The following is a 21381-nucleotide window of genomic DNA, read 5'->3' as shown; positions in this document are numbered from 1 at the left end:
ATTTTGTTTTAGACCAAAAATTCTGAAAGGAACCGTTCACTTGCATCCCTTTCGCCCCCGATTGTCCAGGACTAGTGAGAGCAGCAACCACCAACAAACACCACGCAGCACACCAGTGGACACATACCAAAATCCAGTGCCATACACCAATACTAAGGAAAACACGTCCTGACGAGGCAAAAGCCTAAAACAGGACAGGGTAGCCATCCAAACACAAGAAAAACACCCAAAAACCCACACGACCAACACTACAATGGATACAAGATTGAATTATAGGAGTGAGAGCATTTTGCATATCTCTTTGTTTTCTTAAGAGACAAGAAAATTTATGTTGCATTTTAAGAAACTCATTTTCAACATAAACAAAACTTAATTGCAGGGCTTACTTCAGAATTTTGTAAAACTTTTACAAAATTCTAAAGTAAGCCCGGCTGTAAAATGTTCATTTAATACAGTAAATCATAACTCACCTAATTGTAACTTAATCGGTATAAACTATTCATATGTAAAAGTACTTGAAAATCCTATTTATAAATGTTATCCTATTATATTAAGAATTTTTTGGGTTATGCCTAAAACAGAACAAACATTTTTTTTCATAACGCTTTTTGTGGCGTTATGCCAAATTAGTAAATGTATTTCCGTTTTCTATAAAGGGTGAAACAATACAAAACCAACTGGTAAACAAACAAACTAGTGAACTAATTTTACGTTCGTTTATTAGTAATGCTCATATTTGTTCATGCTGAAACTTCCTTTATGCATTACTATTTACACATTCCCTAATGGGGATCCAGTCTAGTTACAAATTTATTTTGTAAATTAAACATGGTAAACACTGCCTCTTATTTGAATAAATTGGAAAAGTATAATTGAAGTTAATGGTGATTCTAGCAAATACTAAAACTAAATTAATTCCAGAATGTAAAACGTATGATTGGAGTTCCAGTTGTATAACAAAAATTATGTTTACCTTTTAAAAGACTTTTTCTTTTACTATAAATGTAAAAATATAAAAACAAACAGTAAATATAAAAATAGTCAGAACAGAAGACGATCAATAGTCGGAAATACTTATATACGGTTGCCTTTTATCTTATAGACATATTTTATTATATTTTTTCCCTCGTTGCGAGCTATGCCGATACCTACTAACTTTATTTTGTTATTAACTCGCATTAACCTTTTCTTGTTGTTTAAAACGGTCTAAACGTTTGACACTTGTTTTGGAAGGAAGCCAGTTTTTGCAGCTGACCTCGAGAAAAGTCTTGTCGAACACTGTCTGGATATGCAGCAGCATTATTATGGACTGACTATTTCTGACCTGAGGCGATTGGCTTACCAGCTAGCCATTTTAAACCAAGTACCTCATCCTTTCTCGAATCAAAGGCTGCTGGCAAAAAGTCGGTTAGACTGTTTTTCAAACGCCATCCAGAGCTTTCCCTCAGACGACCACAGAACTTGTCAATGGCTAGAGCTAAAGGATTCACAAAAGAAAATGTTGACAAGTATTTCTCTGTTCTGAAGCCTGAACTCGAGAAAATAAACTTTGACAACTTAAAAATATTTAATGTAGATGAAACAGGGATATCTGTAGTCCAGCACAAAGCTACTAGAGTAGTAACCTGTAAGGGGAAAAAGCAAGTGCATAAACTTTCATCTGCTGAACGTGAATTCACAACCACAGTTATAATCTGTATGTCAGCAGCAGGCCAGTATATTCCACCCTTGTTAATATTTCCACTTAAAAGGTGGCAGAAAGAATTGCTTGACGAAACTCCTCCGGGGTAGATAGGCGGATGTTCAGATTCAGGTTGGGTAACTGGTCCATTGTTTCTTAAGTGGTTTAAACACTTCAGTTTTATTGTGAACCCATCAAAAGAGAATCCTGTTGTGCTTATACTTGATGGTTACTATTCCCACACTAGAAATCTTGAACTTATTGACATTGCAAGAGAGTCAGGAGTATCTATAGTTTGCCTTCCTCCACACTCAAGAGACAAGCTACAGCCTTTGGATGTATCGTTTATGTTTCCTTTGAAAACTAGATACGCAAAAGCTATAGAACAATGGTTGGCTAGTAACCCAAATAGAGTTGTCAGGCAACTGCAAATATCCTTTTTGTCTCTTTTGTGAGGCGTGTCTTCGTGCAGCTACTCTTGAAACGGCCATCAATGGGTTTAGGAAGACTGGAATCCATCCATTTAATTCTGATGTCTTTGAGGAGCATGATTTTATTGCTAGACAACTTGAACAGCAAGAGGTGCCTGCCAATGGACGGGATAATGACAACCAGAATGTTCTAGTCCCAACTCAAGCGGTCAGTCCACGAGACATCCAGAATGTTCCAGTTATCGAACCTTCCACATCTTCTAAAGCCGGTACTTCAATCTTGGTAACTGGATCTCCTCACAAAACTTCTCTCAAAATCTCTTTACAAAAGAAACAAATGGCAGAAGGAAAGAGACAGTCAAAGGCTAAGAAACGTCTCATCATGGAAGATAAAGAAAATCCTGGCACATCATTAAACAAACGTCCCAAGAATAAAACAACGAAGTAGGATTTAAATTCAACTGACTCTGAGGACCAAACAGAAGTTCCACTGGTATTAACCGATGATGAGGATAGTTCTGGTGATGAAGATGCACCATGTGCCATTTGTGAAAAACGTTTGTCACAAGACAAACAAGGAGAAAAATGGATAAGGTGTTCGGAATGCACTGGTGCCATGAGATGTGTTCAACTTCAACCAAGGTAAAAATTTTTTTTGTGATTAATGTCTGGAGGTGTAAATAGATAGAACTTATGTATCAAAATGTATAAACATGTTCCTTTTTCAATAAATTTATTATAAAAGATATTAATACTGATTAAATCATGTTTTACAAAAAAAATCATATATTTTAACTAGGAATGGGCGAGGGACGGAATTGGGATACTATTTTTAAAGAACCGAAATTTGCTTTATTTTGTTATTTATTTATTTTTACTTCAGGAAATATTATTTAGTATAATCGTACTAGCAAAACTTTAAGACATAGAGTTAAGTTACTTAAATCAGTTTTTTCCATTATTTTAACTTTAAATCAAATTTCAGAATTTAAGATTTTGCTTAGGGGAACGGTATTTGGGTACTTTCCCTTATGCGTTGCTGCAGAATATTATAAAAGAAAAGATACTGGGTAGAATAAGCATAGTCCGATATACAATTACTCTGATAGTACAATTATTGTAACTCTGTTGAGCTGTCAAGAGACGCCGTATCAAAAGTGAAATTAGCTGTAATGATAGCTAACCTTCTTAAAGGAGACAACACTTAAAAAAGAAGAACAGGTAACTTTAAGTAATTGCACCTAATTAGCTAAAATATCGTCAAAAGTATTGTAATTTCAAATTTGAGCATATTTCTCACATGAAAATCACTTGTTTTCTGTTCTGTGTTTAAGCTGATTGATTTTATTTAATCCTAATAAACTGAAAAATATAAAGTTTGTAACCAACAATAAACATACAAAAATATAGTATATAAAAAAGTATCTATCCCAATTTAAAGTCAGAAGTAACTCATTCACAATCTGTATAAAAGTTGTCACGACATTCTAAAATTACGAATTTTTTCGATAATTCTATATACTTCTTTACTAACAAGTTTATTAATAATATAAAATTCCCCATTCCTTTTCCTGCTACTTTGTATGACCATAAAAACAATAGAAAATAATAACGTCTACATTCAGGAAAGCCTCGAGGGAAGGTAATGTATAAGGTTCGCGCTAAGATCATTTTCGCTGCAACGTTATTTCTGTCCACGTTGAACACGTAAAGCATAAAATATTATCAGAACCGGCTTTGACCATGTTTATATATATATATATATATATATATATATATATATATATATATATATATATGTAAAACTAGAGCTAAGATTAATACTATTACAAGAATTAATATTAAACTCAATAGTCTTTAGGGTTATCCATTATCATTGCGCAGAGCTTTCGACATATTCTTTGATGTCTTCTTTGGGGCTTCCGAGGTCTTGGTCTCCCGAGCCCCCAGACAGTACTACACTGATCACCAACCAATGCATTACTGAAACTGAAAACAGAGGACAGTTCATTTATACTGTCGCTGGTAAAGTGACACTTGGGTGGTGGTTGGCGTGGAAGTTAGCGTGGGAATTGACTCGGGGATTAGCGCAAACGTTTCTGACAGTAGAATTTTGATTGACTGGAGAGAGGGACGATATTTTCTTTATAAGATATCTCCATGTCGATGGTAACTATATGCCGTCATCCCTTTTATTGAGACAATTTAACCTTTTCTCAATTTCTATGGCTTCTCAGATAATTCTTGGTTTATAAAAGCGGATGGGGGCTATGGTTCTGGAATTTTTTAAATCGATTTTGTGACCTGTATGAAGATAGTGTTGACCCAGAGCTAAAATTAAAACGGAATTGTGAGCCGAAATGGAATGTTTATAAATCCTATTTTGGATTCTACGATTTGTTTGGCCAATAGAGGATGTCGAAAACTCAGCTCAACGATAATCAACGCTGTTCAACCCGGAAGACTGTTAAGATTAATATTAGTTCTAATAATAGTATTAATCTTAGCTCTAGGTTTAATATATATACAGCTGAGAGGATATCGGCAATGTACTCTTTATTCTTTAATTCCAATATATCGTTGGGGGTCACCAATATCATCTGGGAATGCTACATTTTAGTTACATGAGAAATCACAGCCAAAGATCACGATTTTAAAGACTATGAAACCTGTTCTAAAAATTTGGCTTTCAAAAAAATTCCATTTTCCAAAGTTTTTTTAATTTAATTAAAATTTAATTAAAATTTTAAATTTAGCAGAAGTAGAACATAAGGTCTCTCACTCACAAAATATATTTACAAAAGTATCTCTACGGAATACTATAACACAATATATTCGTCATTTGAGACCCGGTGGTCCTAGAATCCGTGGCAGAAAAACTTCTCGACATGACATTCTTACTAATCGGGCAGAACAATGTCCTGTTTTTAATAATATACTTACGCTCTAACCTAAAAAAAATGAGCTCTTTAAAAATAAGGTGAAAGCAAAAAAATATAATTATATTATACATTAAGTAGGTAACATTTATTTTGTTTCCATCCCGTATGATGATCTCATATAAAATAAACATTTTTAAGTAGGTTAAAAATGACCTTATAAATGAATTTTACAATTCTGGTAATAAAATGGTTAGTTATGCAACTTGAAGGAATAACTATCTAAAGTAAAGTTGCTTACTTACTGCTAACTTTATCATCTAAGCTATAACTTCAAAGGTTAAGTGAAGAAAGGAAGCCACAAGTTGTTAATTATACATGATGTGTAGTTCTAAATTCCGAATGCACCTGATCAAGATTGACATTAAGACAGACTCCAACAGGGCGGTAATTCCAAAAAAGTTTACATACTGAGGTGCTACTACCAGTAGTGTTAGTTGATATCAATAATGAAGTATGCAAGACTTTAAACACTTCTCTAATTCATTTAAATATAAACCTAACAATAGATGTGTACAGTGTGCTAGCATAAAACGCAAACCATTCAAGAAAGTAAACCATGATAATTAATCAATCTGAGGTTCAGTACACCAATCAAATTAGGGAATAGGTATGTAAAGTATATATATATATATATATATATATATATATATATATATATATATATATATATATATTATTTATTTATTATATATTCATTTATTTTTTAATAATTTATTTTAAAGAATTAAAGAATAAAATAGAATCAAATTTCAAAATTATTAAGCAAAGTTATGGAATCTGAAAGGTAAATTATAAAAGGAACTAAGTATGTAAAATTAAAAATAAAAAATGTGACTCAAGTTACTATTCTGATCTCTTGTTAAATGCATTAGCGTGTTTAAGTATGTAACAGACTTCCAAGAACTGTCTTTTAGTGTAATGTACAAAGAATTAAAATAGACCTTGTGATTAGATGAAATAACATGTTGTGCTAATGTGAAAGAATTTTTGTGTAAGTTGATATCACTGGAAGGAAAGTTAATCTACCCTTGAACTAAAGTGATCGCCCGGTCTGTCCTATGTAACAAGTGTTACATTCTGCACAAGGAATGTGGTAAACGACAATAATTTGTTCAGAAGGAGACAAAGGACTTGTAGTTTTGAAAAACAAATTCTTGACAGTCTTCTTGTGCTTAATTGCAACTTTTAGTAGTATATTTCTAAACAATTTAATAAGTTTGTCTGTTACTTGAGAAAAGTATGGTAGGGATGGAAAATTGGATATTGACGTAGTCGCATGTGTTGTAGTTTGAAAAACTGTATTATCTATTAACTGTAGTATTTGAAATTAACCTTAGTTGGTTACCATTGGGTAAATCGTTTATTAAGGAACCATAAATCTTAAAGATAATTACTAATCAAGGAAGAGAAATTGGAGTTTTCAACAAGAATATTTCTAAATTAAATAAGAGATTGCCTTCGATGAAATGCTTCTGTTAACCTGTGTAATCTAAAACTAGAGGGCTTGGATGATGTTGATTGTATATTTGAATGGATGATATACCATTGGTATAGCAAGTTTTTGCAAAAAATTGCTCTTTATCATATTTTTTGCGTCTTTCGGAGTATCTGAACCACTAACTGGTTCAACTCTGAAACTAATTTAAAACCTATTAATAAAGCCCGCTTTTGATTCTATAATAATATATTTGATATATAAATATTTCAGTAATTATTACTTCAAAAGTATAAATACATGAAAATCTACTAGATAGAAATATTTCCAGGTATCTTTATCGCCAGTTCCCTATGAATAGTTTATATGAATATAAATGAGATTATTCACAGCTTTCATATTCATTAACATATTAAAATAACAGCTATTATATTTCAACCCAAGCGCAATATTTTCTCGATAAATAAATCATACAAAATAGGATAAAATAAGATTATTAAAGAAAATAAACTAAAATAAAAAATAAAAAAACAAATATATTTGAATAGTTAGTTATATCGGAGACAGCCATATTTTTATTAAATCAAATATTAGTTCGTTTTTATTTTTGTTAATGTAAAAAAAAATAAAACTAATATTGTTTATTTATGCTTATATTGTTAAAGATGAAATTTTATCTTATGCATTTTCGTAGATTGTGGATTTCAAGTAGGTAGTGTGACAAAGTAGACCGATCCATGCTACAACCAAAATAATATTGTATACATCCATTATAGATGTTCAGGTTAGATTATGTTAAATGCAAACCATCATCATTATCACTCTTCTGTAAAATAAAAACGTTTTGTTTATATATTATCGTCATCTTGATCATTCTCAGCGTATTCTACCGATTATTGTGCAGCCTTCCTTCGTTCTTGATTTCTGCCCACGAATGTCTAATATTAGCTTTTCTGTGCGAAGCTGTACCGGCTTGATTTCTTATGTCATGGTCCCATATTAAATTTGGACATCTTTTTGGTCTCTTGAGGACTCTTGGATATCACAGTGTAATTTTAGTGGACCATCTATTATCAGTTCTTCTCGCTAAGTGTCCTGCCCACTACCATTTTAAATATTCATTTCTGTGAATTACATCAGTGATGTTAATTTTCTGTCCCATCCACTCCATTTTTTCCATCTCTCTTCGATCTTTGTTATACCTAGCATGCATCATTCCATTTACCTTTAAGTGACTAAGTTTTGCTATTGTCTCTTTCTTTATGGTCAAAGTTTCTCAGCCCTATGCTATGATTGATAGTATATACTGATCGAATGATTTTTCCTTCAGATGGAGTGACATCTTCAATTTGAATATAATTGCATTTTTACCAAAAGATGCCCAAGCCAGTTTCATTCTTCTGTTGATTTCTGGGAGTAAGGAGCCAGGTTTATGTAGGTATTAATTGTCCCAGGAATGCATACTTGTTTACTGTCTTAAGAGCAGTGTTGTTTAATAAAAAGGTTGCATTGTCGTGATTAGTGAAATGCTTTCTCCTGATTGTCAGGAATTATTAAAAAAAGTGAGGAAATCTGTGGGTACCACAAACTGCTGGACATATCAAGGTAAAATATATGTATCGCAAAATGGGTCAAAGAAGCTTATATTATCTGAAAACGACCTTGCTTTATTATAATTTAAATTTATGTTCATATATGTTGGTTTGCAATTAGAGTTAATATTATTATTAGTTATTATGGTATATCTCGGGGATTTTGGCATATAGGTACTTACTTTATTTTCATTTTTCTTTGAACATTTTATTTTTGTTTCTTTTTTAATTATTGCTTTAATTATCTGAACTTAGGCGAATTAAATTTATTTACTGTTAGATTATTTTCTTAACGCTTCAATTCAAATTTAACTATACATCTTGAGTTATTTAGTAAAAAATCCTTAGTTTATACTGTGTTTTGAATTAAAGAGTAATATCTATTTATTTTTTTTTACACTGTTAATACATAACCATGTGAATTACTGTTTATGCTAATAATAATCATCTACAAATTTTGCTTAAATTATTTACATATTCGTTTGTACCAATTTAGTAAGGATCTAATCTAAGCTTAACATGAGTAGTTTAAAGTGTGCTCATATAAACTCTAGATCGCTAGTTGCGCATTTTATTGATGTAAAAGAACTTATTTTGAAAAATGATTTAGATATTTTGGGTATAAGTGAAACATGGTTAAAGGAATCAATATCCAGTAAGAACATTAATATACCTGGCTATAACTTTGAGCGAGTCGACAGGAATAAAAATGACACAGGTGGAGGTGTAGGTATTTACATAAAATGTAATATAAATTATGCGCTGATTGAGTCATCAAATGAAATTGAACAGATATGGTTAAAACTCTCTCTTCGTTATGAAACACTGGCTATTGGTGTTTTATATAATCCTTATGGAGCATTTTATAAAACTTTCTTTGGAGTTTTGGAAACAACTTTATCATCAGTACTGCCAAGTGTAGATCATTTACTCTGTTTGGGCGATTTTAATGTTGATCTATTAAATACCAATAATTATTCCACACAGTTCATTACAAATGTATTAGATGGTCTTGGTCTAAAGCAGATGGTAAATCAAGCAACTAGAATCACCCAGTTCACATCGACTCTGCTTGATTATGTAATCACATCTACTGAGGATAAAATCTTGTCTATTGAAGTAAAACATATCCCAGAAATAAGCGATCATGAATTGGTTGTTTTAAAATTTGGTTGTGATGTCAAATCTAATACAAATAAATTTATTACTACTCGGAATTTCAAAAATTTAAATTACAGTCAATTTAAATCTGATCTGGAATCTATACCATGGAGAATAATATATGAATTGCCAGATATAGACAGTAAAGTCGATTTTCTTTCTAATAATATCATTACTTTACTTGACATACATGTTCCATATCAGACTTTTAGAATCTCAAAGAAATATGCTCCATGGTTAACTAATACCATCAGGCAATTAATGTTAGATAGGGATAAAGCACTTACTGCTTACAAAATTACTAAAAATATAACGCAATGGAATGACTACAAAGTATTGCGTAACTTAGTAACAGCCATGACTATAAGGGAGAAAAAATCATATTTTAAAAACATACATGATCAATCTTCTAAAGATATGTGGAATAACTTAAAATATTTGGTAAATAATTGCAAAATCAAAAATAACTTTGAAATTAAAAACGTGTGGAATGCAAATGAGATAAATAAACACTTTATTGAAGTCATACCAAACATGAAAGCAGACATTGATACACAAATATTCTATGAAAATAACTTTAAGTATTCCCTCAGTTCTTCTCTTACCTTTAAAACAGTATCTGAAATTAATATTTTGCATATTATTAATAATATTAAAAGTAAAGCTATTGGTGATGATGGTATTAACATATTAACGCTTCAACTGTGTATTCCCTTTCTTCTACCGTATATCACACATATCATTAACTTTTGCTTAACAAATTCAATTTTTCCCACTAAATGGAAACGGGCACATGTTATTCCGTTACCGAAGACTAAAAATACAGAAAGCATGAATGAATTAAGACCAGTAAGTGTACTGCCTACATTATCTAAAATTTTGGAAAAGGTGATTGATATTCAGTTACAAACGCATTTAAAAAATAACAACATAATCCCTATGATGCAGTCCGGTTTTAGGTCCAGATATAGCTGTCTTTCTGCTTTATTAAATATTACAGATGATATTTTTAGAGCCTATGACCAAAACAAAATATCAATTCTAATTCTTCTAGACTACTCAAAAGCTTTTGATACAATTAACCATAATTTGTTATTCTCTATTTTAAAATATATTGGTCTAGAAGCGAGAGCAGTTGATCTAATGAAATCCTATCTTTCTAATAGATGTCAAGCAGTAAAACTTAATCAAAATATTTCTTCATTTCTAGATCTTAATACTGGTGTGCCTCAAGGATCTATATTAGGTCCAATTTTATTCTCTATATACACATCTAATTTTCCTTCTGTGTTTTTGTCTTGTTCACAACATTATTATGCAGACGATACCCAACTCTATATGTCATTTTATCCAAATGAGTGTGATCAAGCGGTAAATGCAATAAATCATGACCTTCTTCAGCTGCAGATTTTTTCTCAAAATCATTGTTTAAAATTGAATACATCAAAAACTCAGGGTATCATTTTTGGGAGAAATCTCCATAGGAAAATATTTTTAGAGAATTATGCCAATCGAATTATCTTAGGAAATGACAATTTAATTTTTAGCAAAAAGATTAAAAGCCTTGGGGTTTGGTTCGACGAAGATTTAAGGTTTACATATCATGTAAGTATTTGTTTACAACGTGCTTACGCCGTTTTAAAATTACTGTATCAAAGCCGCAATTTATTAAGTAGGGCCACAAAGTCATTATTATGTAATGCTCTGGTATTATCAAAATTAAATTATTGTGACGTTCTTTACAATGCGTGTCTCACCGAATTTTATTCATGGAGAATACAGAAATTGCAAAATTCTTGTTTGCGTTTGATTTTTGGCATCAGGAAATTCCAAAGGATAAGTCATGTTTTCACTGTAGTCAAGTGGCTAAATATGAAAAATCGTCGGAAACTCCATGCTTTATGTTTTTACCATAAAATAATTCAAGAGAGAGTTCCACCATACCTGTACAATCGAATAACTTATAGGACGGACGTTCATAATCTTAATCTTAGACACAAGAATACCCTCACTTTACCTAAACATACAACATCCTTTTTTAAACGTTCATTTTCATATTCAATTGCTTTCAATATTAACAGTTTGTCCTACAATATTAAAAATCTGTCTAGAGTCAAGTTCAAGAGATTAATTTATGAGCAGTTGTTAGCTGAACAGTAATTTAAAAATTTAAGAATTAAAAAAAGATAAATAGTTTATAATTTATAAATTTAATATGTACTTAATATTTTTATGTTTTATTGTAAATACAATTTCATTATTTAGATATAGTCTATCTATCCTATTTTCGGGGGGTTAGGTGGAAGAGCAGTTGTGTGCCGCTGTTGCACAGTGGTACACAAACTGAATCTCGCCCTACTGATATTATATTTCATTGTAAAGTAAATTTAATTTGTTGTTAATAAAGACATTTATTATTATTATTATTATTATTATTATTATTATTATTATTATGTCTTGACCATCCACTAGCTCGTTGTACATAGTTTTGTTTTTTTCAAGTTCGTTTTTAGACCAACTATATATTGTTATGGTTTGAATTGGTTTAAAATATTTAAAGAATAAACATAAATAAAAAATAATTTATTACCACAAATTTATTTATTTTCCCATTGTCCATTTCTCCCTTTAAATTAACGATAAAAAACAGCCCTCAGATTAAAAATTAATTAAGAGAAATTTATTTGTATGTCACAAAATTAAGCCTAAGGCAAATTAAAGTTTAAATGAAATAAAATGCAGTCTAGTTGAACTTCCACAAGTGTTCCTGATGATGAGTTGAATAACTCGAAACACGTGTAGAGCAATGGTGGAGTTCCGATTGAGATGAAATGCAACCTTTTACTTTCATTTAAACGTCTTTCTCTACGTAAAGAGCGAAAAAGATAGTATTTTTTAAAGGTGAATCGTAGATGCATGTCGAAGTAAAAGGATACTTCTAGCGTCGTTAAAAGCCTCTGGTAAGAGGCTTTGAATTTGTGGTTCACCTAATTTGCTATCAGAGAGAGGTCTCTGGACTTCTTGTTATTTCGTATATATGTATATATATATATATATATATATATATATATATATATATATATATAATATATATATATATATATATATATATAAATATATAAATATATATATATATATATATATATATATATATATATATATATATATATATATATATATTTCAAATTATTTTTCGACCGTACTGTTTTAAATATTGATTTATAGTATCAGCAATCGGTCAGGAAATAAAACTCTATTTGTTCAGTCTCAATATTTCGTCACGATTTTGTGACTTCTTCAGGAGAAAACTGTAAATTTATTAGAATAATTAATGATTATATGTGAACAAAGTGAATATTTTAATACTTACAACTATAAGAATAAAAATTTAAATTTTTTTGGCATATCTAAATAAATGACATATTTGTTTGATTTTATTTAGGAGTTATGGTAACCGCAATATTTTATAAAGTGAATTCCCATTGTACAATTTTCAGTGAGTAGGTTAAAATAAACAATTACTATGACAGTATTATCCATATTATAAAATCTGTACTATTAATTACATCTTTCCACTTTATAATATGGATAATACTGTCATAGTAATTGTTTATTTTAACCTACTCACTGAAAATTGTACAATGGGAATTCACTCTATAAAATATTGCGGTTACCATAACTCCTAAATAAAATCAAACAAATATGTCATTTATTTAGATATGCCAAAAAAATTTAAATTTTTATTCTTATAGTTGTAAGTATTAAAATATTTACTTTGTTTACATATAATCATTAATTATTCTAATAATTTACAGTTTTCTCCTGAAGAAGTCACAAAATCGTGACGAAATATTGAGACTGAACAAATGGAGTTTTATTTCCTGACCGATTGCTGATACTATAAATCAATATATATATATATATATATATATATATATATATATATGTTATATGAGAAAATATTAACCTTGAACTAGCTTAAGGTTCGCCGACTTCAGATTTCTTCATCCCATTCCCATAGAAACCGCTGAGCAGGCAGTAGAAGAACTTTGTACGAACCGTTCGCCAATATTCATGGGAACAGCGATTCAGCACTTCATACCAAACCTATAAATTACCATTTTCAGATGCCGGACACTGTAGTCAATAGTTAATTTTGTACTGTTGTTTAATATTTAATGTATAACAAATAAAGTTCTTTTTTAAAAAGTTAAATACGTGATCTATTATATTTCGATTTGTCTCACCAATTCTCTAAACATATTTCATACCATTCAAATCATCTCATTCTTCACATAGAATAAAAAAATTAAAATAATTATATATAAGCAGTGATATTTCTGTTTAATTTGGGACTCTAAATTCCTTTCTACCTATTTCATGTTTTCCCAATTGTCAGGAAAAGCTTGTGAGATGCGATGCGATGTAAATAGAACCGTACATCTGGAAAATATTACCAGTAAAAATGTATTAGGACAATTCAGTGTATTTGGTGAAGGCGCCCAATGTTATTTCTTATGGGAAAACTAATAAAATCGCTAAGGTCCTTTCTGGTCATTTCTGACGCTTTTTGTGGTGGTCACCGTCAGACATTTTAGTAAGTTTCGATATCGTTTAACTCTTTTAAACATTTCTCTAGACGAAACTCTAAACATTCTGAAAACTAAATAGAGTAAACAAGAAGACTACTTATCTCTCATTAAACATTATATGTCCAACACTTATTTCATCTTCCAAAATAAATTCTACAGACAAATAAATTATGCCCCAATGGGCTCCCCTTTATCTCCAGTAATTGCAAATATATTTATGAAAGACTTCGAGATCCGAGCACTATCCACATCAGTGCTCAAACCCACATGTTGGCTACGATATGTTTTTATGTAATCGGCCCCATAGCAGGGATGCTTTAGTACCATTTCAAGACCATCTGAATGGTATACATCGTAGTATCCAGTTCACGATGAAGGTGGAAACTGGTTGATCCCTACCGTTACTCGACGTTATCATAAAAAAAAAACAATTCCAAGGTTTTTGTCACTCTGTTTATCGAAAACCCACTCATACCAATCGTTATTTTCATGCCAACTCTCCACAAACCCTCACAAACTAATTCAGTCATTAATACCCTTGTTTTCAGGTCAATACACCTTTGTGATGATTTAAGTAGATCCGCTGAGCTCTCTAGTTTAAAACAAGCCCTCTTTAAAAACGGTTCCGCGAAACTCACATCGATAAAAGCATCTATAGACATCTCCAACTTAATCTTAACCCATACTTAAAGCTTTGCTTCCTTACATCGAAAGTGTCACTGACAAAATCGACAAAATTTTTAAATCAATAGAAATAAAGACAATATTGTTAGTGTAAAGTTTTTGTTTTCATCTCTTGTCCGATCAATCAAAGCCAACATTTCAAATGAACAGCACGGAGTTTTTGAAATTCCTTGTGCAGACTGCCACTGATTTTATAAAGGCCAGACCAATCGTAGAATCCAAAATAGAATTCCATAGATTCCATTTTTGTTCGTAATTCCCATTCAATCTCAGCTCTAGGTCAACATCATCTTCATACAGGTCACAAAATTGATTTTGAAAACTTCAGAACCATAGCCACCATCTGCTTATATAAACCAAGAATTATTGGAGACGCCATAGAAATTGAAAAAGGCCAAATTGTCGGCAATGACGTCATACGGTTACCTTCGACATGGAGACCTTTCACAAAGAAAATTTCCTCCGCTCGACACTTTCGTTCGCGATAACCCTCGCGTCAATTTCCGTGCCAGCACCTACGCTAACCCCCACGCCAACCTTCACGCAAACCACCACCATCGACGGTATAAAGAAACCTTCCTCTGTTCCCAGTAGCAGTAATGCATTGGATATTTATTAGTGTAGTATTGTCTGGGCGCTCGGGAGACTGAGATCTCGGAAGCTTTGAAGAAGACATCAAAGTGTATGTCAAAATCTCGGAGCAATGATAATCGACACAGAAGACTGTTTAGTTTAATATTAATTCTTGTAATAGTAATAATTTTAGTGACTCAAGTGACTTAATAATCTTTAGATAATGTATATCTAATATATAGAATTATAATTGGGTAACCAACTTTTATAACTTCTAAATGGGACGTACAGTGTTTTATCTATGTTTACTGTAAGTAGTTTATACTAGGTCATTTTCCATGTTACGTTTTAAATTGATCCAACTATCAGCAGAGTATAAAATCGCAGTGTCATTTTCGAAAATCTTTCTCAAAATACAAAATATTAATGTTTGTGTAAAATCACAGCTCATTCCCAACAAAAATGATGATTTGACCTTTTTTACCCAAAACCAATTTGATATGTTCCTACTGTTCTCTTCATAGGTTTTTGGGGAGAGTATAGGACGAAAGAGAAGATTTTATAAGTAAGTTGTAGTTTTTACTGTATTTTTAATTTATTTTATTTACTTTATTTTGGTTTTAGTTTGTATTTTTAATTTTTAATTTGGATTAATGTAGCCATCAACTAATCGTATGTTTATCGGTTGCAAATTATAAATTCCAACGGCATTGTCTTCCTTGGTTTTTTCACACTATGATCTAAAATATATTTTTCGTTTTGTTATATTTAATACTCTTCCAACATTTTACCTTAACAATTTCATTATCCAACCATGTATTTAAACAGATTTTAATTAACAATGTAAAAAATAATAAACCGCGTTTTTCAGAAGTCATTTTATTAAAAAATTTCTTATTACCTGAAATGGTGTTTCTCACCATGTTTGTTGGATACCACGAGACTATAATATAAAAATAAAACAAAAAATATCAAAAGAGGAAACTGCAGCCATTTCGCCACGAACAAAGGCACTGCTCCGTTATAATCAAGTTTTCTGAGTGCTAAAACCTTTAATTTCACCTCAACCGTGAGTTTTTATTTTACAATTTAATAACGACTCTACCTAACACCTTTGACATTCGACCACGTGAATTACGATGCGGCATACACAGGGGCGGACTACGTCTGAAAATTGAACACACAATCCAAGTCTATTCTACGAAATCTTCTTACGAAATCTAATTCATGAACAAAAAAAAAAGAATGTGCTTAACCTGGCAGTACTGGTGCCGTGTCAGTCTGGCCCGATCATAATTATGTGAAACAGATGCTCCATTTATTTGTAATCTTTAATGACTTCTTAAATATTGTGGGTGAAATAGCTGTTAGATTTGGTTCGTGGATTTCCTTCGTAATTTTTACATAATACAAAGTTTATGGTCAAATTTACCCATCGCCAGTAGTTTTGTCGTAATAAATAAAGTAAGTTTAAAATATTTTCGTTTTTTTATAATTTAAACAGATGTACTGAAACGATTAATAATTGTTTATTCAATCATTTAAATACATTCTGTAGTTCATAAGAAATTTTTTATTTTTTCAATTTTGTTACAGATAAACATGGACAGCACATTGGATAAGAATTTTCTCCGTTAATTTGCACATGGTGCACGTCATCGATATTGGTCTAGATGAGTTAGAAAGACTTTGGGTTGAGTATGAACTTTTTTAATTGGTATGATATATGATTCTCGCCACCACTTGGGAAAATTATAACTGTTCCAAATACCGTCGTAAAATCTTAATACAAGGGGTCGATAATTTCTTTAAAAATATGAAAGAAATGTCATCTGTCAGAAGCTGTGTTTTTACACAAATCGAGTGCAGTAACTTTTCGGTTAATGTGCCTAGTGATATATTAGATGAGAATTGCCTTTTGGATTTTTGTTTAAACGTATTAGCTAGTAAATTGGCAATTCATTGTGTGTCATTGATAACATAACGTTGTTTTGGTAGATTATACTTTGAATACCAAAACTTGTCCTCCGGTCCTGCATTTGTCGTATTTTCGTTCTTACTTGGGCAGAAGTGGTGTTGGACTTTAGTGACAAAGTATATTCTCTTCATGGAATAAATTTTCTTGTTTTCATTTAGAACGTATTTTGCTCTGGTCTTTAGTTTTTTAAATTGCACAAAATCTTCGTTATTTCGAGTTCTTCGGTATCTGTTTAATGCTTTTCTGCATTAACTAACTGCATGTTCACCATCCTTATTCCACCATGGTACTTTTTTTCGTGTCTAGGTAGTAGAAGTTTTACCTATATGTAGTTAAGCTGCAGAGATAATGCAGTAGAAGGTTCAGAGATTCAACTACGTCATCAGAAAAAAAAGTAGTGCAATTTTTTTTTTCAAGATACGAGTAGATGCCAATCTAGTCTGAATTAATGGTTCGCCATTTGGGTATATAATAGTTTGTGAATTGGAGAGTGATTGCTATCAAAAAGTGTGTCAAGAACGTGCCAGTTTAGTAGAGATAATGACTTTCGGTCAGAAAAGCTCAAATCTATTACGTAAAATGTTCCAGCAGATAGTACAAAGTATGAACTTGATCCGGTGATTAATAGGCAAGTGTTGGAACAATTTAATACGTTTTCAACGACTTTGCCCCTTTTACGTGTTTTATCAAAACCCCACATAATATTATGTGCATTGAAGTTACCGACAAGAAGTAGTAGTGAGTTAATGGATCAGATCATACAGTTCTTCTTTTGAAAGTTTATAATTGGGTGGTACGTAATTCTACATACCGTAATTTTGCTGGGGCACCAAATGGAGACTGCGACTACTTCAATGCCAGTAGTGAGTATGACATGTGACGTGTAGAAAACAGATCTCAGGAAAAAATTGAGGTGCCGCCACTGGCTCTCAGGTAGCACTTTCTTAGACAATGATATCCTTCGTAATTCTTAAGTTGTCCAATTTTGGCATCTTTAAAGTTTGCCTCTCGTAAACATAAAAAAACTGCCTCAGTTTCTGCGATTATTTATTGGATTTTTTCATATCGCGGATAGTATCCATCACAATTCCATTGAATTAATGTGAAGGTAATTAAGCAATTAAAAGGTAGATTTTTGGGACTTTTGTAGTGTATCTGAGAGATAATTGTCGTCAGTGGACGATTGTGATACTTCAGCGTTACTAGTATTTGTGGTTAAACTACACTACTATTATTTTTGTTATTCTAGTAGCTATACCCTTAGCAGATCTTTCTATTAAAGAAGATATCTTATATATATCGTCTAACAGGACTTGTATATCTGTAGTAAATTGCAGAGCTCTCATTATTGGGTTGCCGTTGCCAAATGAATTCTCAAGGAATGCAATAATCTGATCAGCGGTTAACGTATAGTCGTTCGGATTTATATTACAGATATTTTGTATAATTGTATTTGTGTTGTCAGATAGAATAGCTTTATTTGTTGGCTGCATTCTAGGTTGCTTCTTAGCTAATTTTGGTTTATCAGTGCTAAAGGAGTGCTCTGGAGTGCACTACATCAACGACGAATGTGAATTAACGTAGACCAGTAATACAAGATTAGGATAAAAATGTATGATAATTGCTTGTTCTTTTTTTTTGGAAAATTTGGTTTAGGTCTTATTTTAGCTGTAGCAACGTAAGAAGTTGTAGGTGTCTTAGTTTCTACGTCATTTGTTAACATTATTGATTTTGTTACGGTTGAAGTGGTTTGTTTAATTTTATTGCCCTTTTAGTCAAAATCAACAGGCTTAGAATTATCCAAAATTGTTGCAATTATTTACCAGTGTCTAGATAGCAACAACAAACCATGTCGTATTACTGGTTGCCTATAAAATTGACGTAAAGAGAAAGGTGATTTAAAATGTATTAATGTTTTACTAATGAGCACAAAAAAGGTACAAAGATAAACAAAATAGACAGTCCAATCAATAATTTAAATTTAAATTTAATTGGGGAGCCATAATGCGGAAGAAAAACCACCAGTATAAGAGAATGCAAACCTCTTTTTCCTTCAAAGCATGGTTCTCAACCCTAACATTTAAAAACAGAAGACATATCACTAGAAGAATGGAAACAGGTCATTGCTTAACTGAACAACATCTATTTAAAATCAAAATAATAGACAGTGCGGCACGTGAATGCAGAGCTGTGGAGGATTTAAAACCTATTTTCTTTGGATGCCCCATTAATGTTATTCCTAACATGGATTCAATTTTTGTTTCAGTGAAATTCAAAACCCCAATCTTAATAGACACAATCTCAATAGCCCCTAATGACAGGTCAATCAGTGCATTCTTACAGTTTGTGGTTTATAATAAAATTAATTTGTAATCTATAATTCTCAACTTTAATTTAATATTTTTGCATTTCAGTTTCTCCTTTGTGGCATATTGTTTATTGTGTAACCCTTTCATTACCATTTGTTTACAATCTGTGTTCATTATTTATGGTTTAGAACCAAATTTCATCACGGTCGACAACAAATAGTGCTGGCGAGTCGCCTCATAGCGAAGCCATAAAAAAACAGAAGAAGAAGAATAATGCAACAATTATAGCCAGATTTCAAGTAATAACTTTGCGACTACTTATAAATAAGAGTAAATAGCAGTTTTCAATACATTCCACTTTAGACAAGAAAAGAGAGAGGACAGATAACGTTCATTTAATAAACCTTCGAAAAGTGAAGCCAGTATCAATGTGACCGCCATGTTTTGTGATTGTACGTTGCCATTACTACTTCACGCAGGGTTACCAGGTCTACTGACTTTTTAGTAGATCAACTGATTTCAACTTCAATTTACTGATTTACTGTAACACCATATCGATCTACTAAAAAATATGTAATGATAAAATCATGTTCAAAAAGTGATCATTATGTCAGTGTTCTATTATAAATTAAACAAAAAAATTTATTTATTGATATATATATATATATATGTATATATATATATATATATATATATATATATATATATATATAGTAAACTCTTAAATATTGCGGAAATCTGCAAGAAAGACTCTAATGAGTATCAATTGTTTCGCCGTACGTTTTCGCCAAAGAGAATTAATTTGGCTTCTTCAAGGCTAAAAGAGAATAAATTATAATTAGCTACTATATATTATCTATTAAAAACGTTATTGATCTTATTGTAACTTAGAATTGTAAAGAAAGAATATTAAAGGTTTACCCAAGGTTAATAAAAAAACCCAATGTAACTACATTTAAAAGGAGGTAATTCTTTGAATTGTCGGCAATAACTAAATTTTTGATTGTTAGAAAGTTTTAAAGTGAGGTTCTGTTTTAGCCAGAACGCATGCGCTGACAAATTCAAGTAGATCTTATGAATCTTGCTTACTTATGAAACTACTCGAATTTGTCAGCGCATGCATTCTGGCTAAAACAGAACCTCACATTTAAACTTTCTAACAATAAAAAATTTAGGTATTGCCGACAATTCAAAGAATTACCTCCTTTTAAATGTAGTTACATTGGGTTTTTTTATTAACCTTGGGTAAACCTTTGCGTTATAAGTTCAAAGCTACCATACATTTCAAACGTTAAAAAAAACTTTGCACATAGTAACAAAAAACACCATTATGTTACTAGCAAAGTTTTTTAATATTCTAACTCTACAATTCTAAGTTACGGTAAGATCAATAATGTTTTTAATAGATAATATATGGTAGCTAATTATAATTTATTCTCTTTCAGCTCTGAAGAAGCCAAATTAATTCTCTTTGGCTAAAACGTTCGGCGAAACAATTGATACTCATTAGAGTCTTTCTTGCAGATTTCCCCAATATTTAAGAGTTTACTATTTAACTTATCTGCAAAGATTAAATTTCTTTTCTATATATATATATATATATATATATATATATATATATATATATATATATATATATATATATATATATATATATATATCCATATTCATTCCATCCATTCTCAATCTACTGAAGAAATAAAATATGACCTGGCAACTTTTTTGGTGCCGATTGGTGCCAATTTAGGCTTCAATCAATTCCATACGATTACGCTACTCCTCTCTTTGTCTAAGCATTACACCTTTATAATTAATTTACTATACAAATATTCACTTTAAAGTTAAAATAACTATTCTCAGATACAGTAAAGCGATTTGAAATTAAACGTGGCCTGTTTTAGCATTTTCCCAAAATCGATTGAATATTGTCACATATATCAAAGTAGACTCTGTATATTTTAAATTGTTTTACGTTCATATAATATAATAAATATTGTTTATTT

At 31.1% G+C, this 21381-nt stretch overlaps 1 protein-coding gene across 2 annotated transcripts in view; it reads right to left on the bottom strand.

The window, feature by feature from the left end:
* Window positions 1-21381, bottom strand: part of LOC140447347 (uncharacterized) — a 502598-nt gene that overhangs the window by 345199 nt on the left and 136018 nt on the right. The window lies entirely within an intron of this gene.

Source organism: Diabrotica undecimpunctata, chromosome 1, assembly GCF_040954645.1.
Source record: "Diabrotica undecimpunctata isolate CICGRU chromosome 1, icDiaUnde3, whole genome shotgun sequence".
NCBI classification, from domain to species: Eukaryota; Metazoa; Arthropoda; class Insecta; order Coleoptera; family Chrysomelidae; genus Diabrotica; species Diabrotica undecimpunctata.
Note: the sequence above shows the minus strand (reverse complement) of the source record. Positions and strands in the feature narration are given on the sequence as shown.